Consider the following 10,552-nt stretch of genomic DNA (forward strand, 5'->3'; position numbering starts at 1 on the left):
AGCGAGGGGCGAGACTCCTAACAGCTCTGAATCTGACGCGGCACCATCACCGAAAGGCCAGGGGAATTAATATTTATAACCAAGATGATAACAGGATTAGTGGCACCGATAGGGAAGGCTCTGACAATGTCGTCGTCTCGAAACTGATGGAAGAAGACAAGCTTGAGCACGCGTGGAAGTCTCAAAGGGACAGGCCTCCAATTCTGAGATCCTTTTCCATGAGCCACCTGGGACACTTTGGCAACAACCCCCAGCCTCTTACCTGCTGTGCTTTTTGTGCCTCTCCTCATCCCCGCAGCCAACTAATATTCTTCAGGCTCCTTATCTCATGTAGCTCTTTTAATTTAGCTTTGGATTTTCAAAGCGAGGATGTTTTCCACCACTCTGGCTTCTCCTTGGCTTCAGAGTAGGAGTCCTGAGTCTTGCCACCGGAGGCTGCCAATGGGTGTGAAATAAGTGCATGTGCTTTTAATGATGTCCTGAAGAGGGGCCCTGTCTGCCAGGGGTCGAGGGGAGCTGTTTGTCTGGTATCCCAGTGCAGCCGCTACTGAAAGGCAGGATCTTCCATTAGCTTAAGTAAGCACGGTAGGTGGGGGCGGAGAGCGCATTCCCCAGAGTCGCTGTTGGAACCGGCTTTCTCCTTCCAGAGCATCGAAACAGCTCTCCTGCGGTGTTACAAACCCGACTTCTAAAGTCCGTTTTGTTGTAATCACCCTAACAACAGATACTTGAATTTCCCTTCCCTACTTATCTCCTACTCATGTAAAGTGGAAGAAATTACTTCAGGGCAAAAGTTATGATGGCAATAAAATGGGGGGGGGGGAAGGCTCCTAATATTTTCTCTGAATGTATTTAACTATGTAACCCCAGCGTGGGGGGCAAAGCAAACCCTCGCCCCCACCCCACCCCACCCCCCGCGCCCAAACAAAACAACTTCAATCTCCTTTCAATAATGCGATTTACCCTTTGATAGGCCAATGGGTCGATCAGCCCTCTGTTGTGAAGTCTTTCGACTTTTAAATTGCCCATCGGTATTTGTGAACAAAGATAAATCCTCACGTCCTTCTGATTTGTTTTCCTCATTGATTTGTGCTGCCCTACAGGACTTAAGAGTGGAAACTATATGAGTTCAATTTAAGGGAGATTTAAAAGTTATCGTTAGATCATGTTTTTGAGATGAAAGGAAATTTAAAATTTTGTATAAGAAAATGAAATTTTACTGATTTCATATTATCTCTAATATTTTAACAAAGACGGGTTCATATTTCCTTTTTTGCCACTGGCTATACTTACTTACTTATTCGGTGTAGGGATTTTTAAGAAGTCACGGAAGGGCAGAGTAATATATTGGAAAATCCTTTTAAAGATGGCTTAGAAGAAATAGCTGTAAAAGATGAGTAAAGAGATGCCTTGGTTCAAGGAACAATCCCTGAAGACAATTCCTACTAAGGAGGTAAGTTGTGTGGCCGTTCCGTTAGTACATTGGACAGCTCCCAGAAACAGCCAATTTCTTACAGGTCAGCACAATTTTCTTCCTAGCCTTCCCCTGTGTACTCCTAGATACTATTAAAGCAGTATCGTCTTGAATTTTTCCTTTTCTCTCATGCATTCGTTCTTTTAACCCATTTGTGTCTGTGTTCTCCCTTGCTCTTTTGTCCTGTGGTTGATTTTCTTTTCTCTTGCATTTATTCTTTATGCTCCAATGTGCATTGTGATAACTCAGGCAGAGAAGAATTGAAGTATATGTTCTTGAAAGATGTTAATGAATATGAGGTCCTTGATTACGATTACCTATTGATTTTTACTCAACTTCTTTCAAAGAGAAGACAGAAATTAAAAAAAAAAATGAATTGGAATTTCAGCAGTAGCTAAAGGATAACTAAATGGGAGAATTGTTTTTTTGTTTTGTTTTGACAAGCAGTAACATGCTTTCTAGTTCTTGTTTAACTTAATGTGTTATTCAGTATTTGGACATATTTTATCATTGATTTGTAGTTGTTAAATATTTCTCATGACTTTTCTCTTTTAAATGCAAACGTAAATGGATTAAATACCTCATATTGTAAGAATCTAGTTTGACAACAGAATATATTAGGACACTTACTGAAGGGAAACATGAGAAATATTTAAAAGTAAAATTTAATAAAATAGGTGTCAGAAGCTATCATGGGACTTGAAACATTTTTCTTGGACTAAAATTCTTCATGATTTTATGGAAAGGTATGAATATTTCAATAACCTTATCACAAAAGAATGCAACAAAATTAATGGAACCCAATGCATAGGATTGGGTTGAAATAACAATATTAAAGTATTAGGGAATTTATTTAAAATGTCTTATGTCTGTAGCAATAAAAAAATCCCCCAAATTTTAAAAAATACCCCAAAAGGTAAAAAAAAAATCCCAAGATTAACACTTCTGCTTATACCACAATAACGTCGGTTTATCCTACAAGGTTCTAATCATGGTGACACAGTTAGAGCAAAAATGTTAAAATCTAAGTTGTAATGATTGACTCTATTTTTTGTTTATAAATGTGAAACAGAAATAAGTGATTTTGAAACATCTCTAATTTTCAAATAATTTTTTTGGAGGGGCACCTGAGTGGCTCAGAGGGTTAAACATCTGCCTTTGGTTCAGGTCATGATCTCAGGGTCCTGGGATGGAGCCCCATATGGGGGACCCCCTGCTCAGTGGGAACCGTGCTTCTCCCTCTCCCTCTGCCTGTTGCTTTGCCTGCTTGTGTTCTTTCTCCCCCTTCCTCTGGCAAATAAATAAATAAATAGTCTTTTAAAAAATTAAAAAAAATGGTTTTGTGGATATTTGGTTTCACAGTAAATATACATAGTAGATGTAGTAAGTTTATATAAATGATATGAAACAGTTCATCCCATTGGACGGAACCATTAATCCTCATTATTCATCTTGTTAAAGTATTTCCAAAGGAAATCAGTACCTTTTCTGCCCTTAGAAGCTCCAGGAAAAAATTTCAAGAAATATAAATATCAATTCTAGGGTCTGTCTATACTTAGAGTTAAATTCTTGCTGACCCTTCAAATTAACTTCTTGCTATTCTATTTATAATCCTGAGTTCAAATGAAAGGACGGACTCCTCAGAATGCCGTCGTTCAGGGATTGGCAAACTTCCTCTTTAATTGGCAAAATAGAAATGGAGGCTTTTTACAGGTTGTACAATCTCTGCGGAACTACTCAGCTTTGCTTTTGTAGTATAAAGGTAGCCATAGACAATATGTAAATGAAAAAGAATGGCTGTGGTCTCTGAAACTTTATTTACAACATCAGGTAGTGGGCTGGATTTAACTGTTGAACTGTAGTTGCTGACTCTGCCCTATTTAATATACCCATCTTCACATTCCTTGGGATACCTCTTATGGGGATTTGCTAACATAAAGCATTCAAGCATGTAAATGAATATCTAGTTAGTGAGCACATATCTTGTTTACGTTGAATATGTGTGTCAGGAAGAGGGAAAGGAGGTGTAAAAATGCTCCTGAAGCAACTGAATCTGTAGATACTATCACTGCAATTACACTGAGGTGTGTTATAGAGTAAGAAGAGGCTCTGCAGAGGAGGCATACATACCAGGCTAACGATACCCTTGCCCATACTGAAGGCATATTTCTCGTCACTGAAAGAAAACAAATATAAAATATGACGATCTCCTCTTTACTTTTGTTTATTTATTTATTTAAATGTTATTTATTTGTTTGACAGAGACACAGAGAGAGAGGGAACACAGGGGGAGTGGGAGAGGGAGAAGCAGGCTTCCCGCTAAGCAGGGAGCCTGATGAGGGGATGGATCATAGGATGCTGGGATCATGATCTGACCCAAAGGCAGATGCTTAACGAGTGAGCCACCCAGGTGCGCTGATGATCGCTCTTTAAAATACAAGCATTACCAGTTTTGGGGTGAATTACATTTCACTAGGAATAAGTAAGGAAGAGGCAAAATTCCTGAAAGGCAGGCTTCTACTTTGTGATGTGCTCCTAATCATGAACATTTATTCAATGAAGGCGATGTTTCAAGAGATTTATCCTTTCTACTCTTATTTCCAACTGTACTGCCACTCCCCCGCCCCCCATATCTGTGGCAGAAACTGCTTAGCGTTCTGCAGTATGTATTTACCCTTTTTCCTTTTAGTAACAGACCCACCCACACATATGTTAGCTGGGCACATTTCTGACCCACTGCATTTTTGCTGAGCATGTCTAACCCATGACCATAGAGTAAATGAGACACAATATGTGCAAGTTCAAGTTGGTCTTTGGAAATGCAATTTTTTCCTTCCATTTGGTCTTTTGTTCTCTTCCCCTATCCTGGAATGTGGGTTCTTTGGTGGAGAGCTAGCACTGACCATGTAGATGAGGACAACACCCAATGGCAAGAGCTAGGAGACTTTTTTCTATACAGGGCCAGATAGTACCTATTTCAGGTTTTGTAGGCTATGTGATCTCTGTCACAACTATTCAGTTCTACCACTGTAAGGTGAAAACAGCCACAGAAAATACATAAATGAATGGAGGTAGCAGAGCTCCAATAGAATTTTCCTTACAAAAGTAGGTGGCAGCAGAATTTGATTCTCAGGCTGTAGTTGCTGAATCCTGCCCTAGGTAATGCAGGGCAACAGAAAACTGTTACTTGAAATGCCCTAACAGAGTAGAGCTGTACCTCTCAAATTCAGCTTAATATATAAGAAAAAAATATACTTCCAGTGTATCTCAGAGCTCTTTATTTATTGGTGTGTTTTCTGTTGATACCCAAAAAATTAGACAATGATTTGAAAGATTGAACAGATAGATATGCTATTTTTATTGTTATTATTTTTTTTCAAATTTTTATTTAAGTTCTGGTTAACATATAGTGTAATATTTGTTTCAGGAGTAGAATTTAGTGGCTCATCACTTACATATGACACAGAGTGTTCATCATGTCAAGTGCCCTCCTTCATACCCATCACCCATTTAACCATCCCCCACCCTCTATCAACCCTCAGTTTGTTCTCTGTCATTAAGGGTCTCTTGTGGTTTGTTTCCCTCTCTCTTTTTCTCTTCCCCTCCTTCCCATATGTTCATCTGTTTTGTTTCTTAAGTTCCACGTGTGAGTGAAATTATATGGTATTTGTCTTTCTCTGACTGACTTATTCTGCTTAGCAGAATATACTCTAGTTCCATCCATGTCATTGGCAAATGGGAAGATTTCATTCTTTTCGATGGCTGAATAACATTCCATTGTGTGTGTACGTGTGTGTACATATATATAAGTATATATACAGATATATCCGTATATATAGACACACACACACACACCTTTTCCTTATCTACTCATCAGTTGAGGGACATTTGGGCTCTCTCCATAGTTTGGCTATTGTTGATAATGTTGACATAAACATCAGGGTGCATGTACCCTTTTGAATCTGTATTTTTGTATCCTATGGGTAAATACCTAGTAGTGCAATTGCTGGGGGTTTTGGGTAGTTCTATTTTTTAACTTTTTGAGGAACCTCTATGCTGTTTTCCAGAGTGGCTGCATCAGGTTTTGTTCCCACCAACCAGTGCAAGAGGGTTCCCCTTCTTCTGCATCCTCACTGATACCTATTGTTCCTTGTGTTGTTGATTTTTAGCCATTTTTACCAGTGTGAGGTGATATTTCATTGTGTTTTTGATTTCTCTGATGATGAGTGATATTGATGTATCTGTTATCCATCTGTATGTCTTATTTGAAAAAAATGTCTATTCATGTATTCTGCCCATTTCTTACTAGGTTATTTGCTTTTTGGGTGTGATATGCTACTTTATATCTATTTTAAAATATTTATTTATTTATTTGAGAGAGAGAAAAAGAATGTGTGTGTGCAGGGGGAGGGGCATGGGAGAGTGTGAGAGAAACTCAAACAGATTCTATGACACTGAGATCATGACCTGAGGGGAAACCAAAAGATGAAGGCTTAACCGATTGTACCACCCAAGCAGCCCTATATCTTTTTTAAAGTATCACTTATAAATATGGCTTAAAGTCAGATATTTTTTTTTGTCTCAGGTTTTTCCTCTTCACACAAAATAGTTCCACTTCAGTTAGCCTTTGGAATAAATGTATTTTCCAAATTTTCTATTATATTAGATCATATTAGATCTTACATTAGTTGTTGTTTGAACCCTTTCCAAAGTCTTTCTTTTTGAAAAACATGTGGAAAACTAAAGAAGTGTGAAGAAAAATCCCTCAGGATGTTATAAACTACTACTCCAAATAATTTCCTTTTTCATTTCCTTTCCTATACTATATTTTTGCACATTATTTTTAAAAACGACTTTCTTTAGTAATAAACATTATAGATTTGATAGTCATCCTTAACTCCATAAGTTCTTTGTATATTTGGAGATTAAACACTATATGTGTGACTTTGCAATTTAATAATTTTTCAAAAGTTTTTCATGTTATACTATTTGTTTATGATATGGGAAAAATATTAAGTTGAAACATATGTAACTTCCAAAAATCAAACTATTTTTTAACCTAAAAAAAATGGACAATTTGATTTGGTTTAACTTATTTAAAGACACTCCTACTTTATAAGAAAATGAATTATATTTAAAATTAATGTTATATATAAGAGTGTACTACCTGCATCAATATATACAATTATAATCTGTTATTCTATTATACACTAAATGCATTGCACACTAAATTAAAAATACACTATACAATTTTTTTCAACAAATTTTTATTGAATGCCTATGACATGCTTGACCCTTGTGGCATTGATGTAGGAATCTGATATGTATCAGTAAACAAGTTGGAAACACAAAAAAATTCTTTCTGGTGTTGAGGGTGGTAAGTGCTATGGGAAAAAACTGCTTAGTATAAGTGATATCATGAATACTGAAAGTTAGTGACAGGTTGCTATTTTATTTATTTATTTAAAGATTTTATTTATTTATTTGAGAGAGAGACTGAGAGAGAGCACAAGAGGGGAGAAGGTCAGAGGGAGAAGCAGACTCCCTGGGAGCCCAACACTGGACTCGATCCCAGGACTCCGGGATCTTGACCCGAGTGGAAGGCGGTTACCAGACCAGCTGAGCCACCCAGGCACCCCACAGGTTGTTTTTTACATAGTTATCATGTAACAGTCTGATTGGAAAGTGATATTTGAATAAATATTTGAATGCGCATGAGAACTCATCTCTTATATTCCCCCTTTCCTCACTCTGCTTTAGCTATGCTGGTCTCTTTGCTGTTCCTCAGACATGTAGGCACATAATCTGTCCCAGTGCCTTTGTATTTCTGTTGCATCTGACTGCAAAACTCCTTTCTTAGACATCCACATAACTCTTGCCTTCTCTTCCTTCAGGCCCCTGGATGATGCTGGCTTATCAGAGAAGCACTCCTGACCATCCTATAGAAACTAGTACTTCCTCTCACTTGTACTCCCTAACCCTCTTGCATTGCTTTATCTTTCCCCAAAGCACACAAAACATCTGGCACAGTGTGTATTTATTTCTTCACTTATGTACTTTCAGTTTCCCTCCTTAGAATATGAACTGCAGTGGTAACCATGGAAGTGCATGGACTACATTTCTTTTTCAGCTGCAAGGACTGCAGTTAGCCAACACGCTCCATCCTCGGTGCCTTAGGAATCACTGCAGCATTCAAGGTGAGGCTATACTCTTTCTGGTTAGCCTCAGCACAGAAGGAACTAGATCCTGGCCATTTCTACCTAATGTGGGACTTCCTAATAAAATGATATTTGCTCCCTAGTATGTTTGCAGAGCTTTTTTTTCAGGTCTGCATCATAGTTTGATGTTCTTACTGTGTTGTCTTCATTCCTCCTCTCTTTCTCCCCACAGATGTCATATAAGTATTATGGCCTCAAGCTCTTGGCAGCTCAATTCTGTTCCCCCTCCCTCTTTAACTTTCACAGGAGTCACCTGTGAGTGATCCAGGGGAGTTACCCCTCCCAAGAAACTCTAAGACAACTATAAAAACCCCACCATTAAAAAAAAAAACACAAAACCCCCACCATTTTGCAATAGTATTAATAATAAATGTTTTTGAATATTTACCACATATTAAATGCTATGCATATATTATTTCCTTTTTACAAGAGACTTATGCAGAAGACTCTCTAAAATGCTTCCAATTAACTCATGGCTTTATATTTCTGATATCAGCACAGAGTCTAACACAATTATTTCTTTGATAATTTTCAGTCTGAAGAATTGCATGTTTAATTTCATTTGCATTGAGTTTGGATGCTTTTAATCACCTTTTTTCTTCAGTGAAGGATATTGTATTGGGTTCACTAGATATTTTCATTAAATAACTTTCTTTAAGTAAGGATACCAAGGGTATCATTTAGATTTATTTCTGTCCCATATTATCTCTTCTAAATTTAAGTGATTTACTTAAGCTTAAAAATGCTGGCTGTTTCAAAACTAACAAAGTGAAACTTTGAAGTGAAATGGTTCCTAACCATTTTCCTGTTTCTTGACTCATCAGCCTTCCTTGGGCAGGATTTTCTGGTTATCCTGCCACTGTCTTTAGCCTCTTTGTGGCTTCTTATAGCTATCATTTGAGGATTATGGAATCTCCATATTGGTTAGTATCATGGATGGAGAAAGCCATCATCATGGTGGAAGCCATGACTGTCATTATCTCTGTGGGTCCTGAAGGATGATGACTCTCCAGAGCACTCTCACAAGTGTTCATCTATGGCAAGAGAAAATTCCAATTTTTAAAATAAATTTTCTTTCATCCCAACCAAGTGGTATTAATATCATACCAGTTATCTTATTTGGAAAAGTGGTTTGTTATACACTTTTTTTTCTTCTTTCTAGATCTCTTTCAATACATTCACTCCGGGTTCACTTTTATCTTTTAGGGCCACAACGGCTCACCCACATACTACTAACTTAAAGGACTTTTTTTTTTTTTTTAAAGATTTTATTTATTTATTTGACATTGAGAGACAGTGAGAGAGGGGATCCAAGCAGGGGGCTTGTGAGAGGGAGAAGCAGGCTCCCCTTTGAGCAGGGAGCTTGATGTGGGGCTCAATCCCAGGACCCTGGGATCATGACCCGAGGCAAAGGCAGCTGCTTAACAACTTGAGTCACCAAGGTGCCCTAACTTAAAGACTTTTAAAATTAAGTTGCCACACTAGTCTCCATATCCATTGATCTATTCTCAAATCTCCTCACACCTTATATCACCAATGTACACAGTCCCGGTTTATCTCTTTATATCTCCAGGCTTTAAAATTTATTCTCTGTTACTCCTACCTGGGTTTATTTAGTTTATTTATGATTATGCACTATGGTTTGATCTGTTATTCTTCTCTATGGTCAGTTGACTTTGAAGTGGCTCTTGGGACCATTATCTCCAGATTGGTTATCTTCAGTTGGAATCCACTAGGAAGTGTATGCTAAACTTCTTTCAATTCGTTACAAGGTACTGTTATAATATGGTAGACAATTGAAGATAGCAGGGAAGATCAGAAACTAGAGTTAAATTGTTAAGATCCTGGAGAAAAGGAAAATGGTCGAGTATTTTTTAAAGTTTCTGACAATTATCTGTACTCCATAGCTTAATTTTTTTTTTTTCATGATTTGTTTTGTTCTAACTGTAGCTCACAGTGTGGTAACTTTGACCTTGTTTGGATATCAGGTTTGAACTTGGCATGCTATGGAAAGTATATGGAAAGTGTGAGCTGGCTCAGTGTTGCCCTTAGAATAAAGTAACAACACTGCGAGCAATATCTTACGTTGTTAGCCATTGTCAATTCGCGTTCTCTCATCTGTGAATAAACATGCCAAACACACACAATATTATAATGGTTGGGTCTCTAAGGCCTTAGACTTTTTCAGCATTCCATATTATGCCTTTTTACCTTTTTTCTTTCTACCCATTTTGCTCCTCTTCTTGCCATACTTTTACTCACTGACTCTCAGATCTCATGATCAATATTCCTTTCCGCTAGGCAATATATGACTCGCATTATGATATTAAAATCAAAAAGGGTGACCCACTTTTGAATCTTGTAGGTCCCAATCCCACTGCGGCTCCCCCGGGGGGCAGCACTATTGGGACGCCTGCGCATGCCCTCTTACGTGCTTTGGTCTCGGCGCCGCTCGTAAAGCAAAGCGCGCGCGGGGCGAAGAGCTCCTCCTTCGCCTAGTAGGCGCTGCTCCCGCGGGGCAGGTAAACCAGGTTGAGGTAGACTGGGAGCTGGGCGGGGCTGTCGACCCACCCGGGCCTCAAGGCCGTTTTGGGACTGAGGACTTTCTGGACAGGGGCGCCCACCTCCCAGCTCACCGCGCTCGGTCTGGCCGCAGACTGGTCGACTCGCTCGGTACGCATCGGCCAGCCCCGGGATTTTGGCAGTGGTCTTCAGGTGGCTTTGGGGGCGGAAGTGCGGGGGTCGGGACGGGCTAGGGACTTCCGGTTACGGCGGAGAGCTTCTGTTGGTCAGGCCTGCCCGGGTGGTGGCGGCGACCGCACCGCGCCGTCGGGGTCCCCCATGCATGTGGTGGGCGGGG

Source organism: Neovison vison, chromosome 4, assembly GCF_020171115.1.
Source record: "Neovison vison isolate M4711 chromosome 4, ASM_NN_V1, whole genome shotgun sequence".
Classification (NCBI taxonomy): Eukaryota; Metazoa; Chordata; class Mammalia; order Carnivora; family Mustelidae; genus Neogale; species Neogale vison.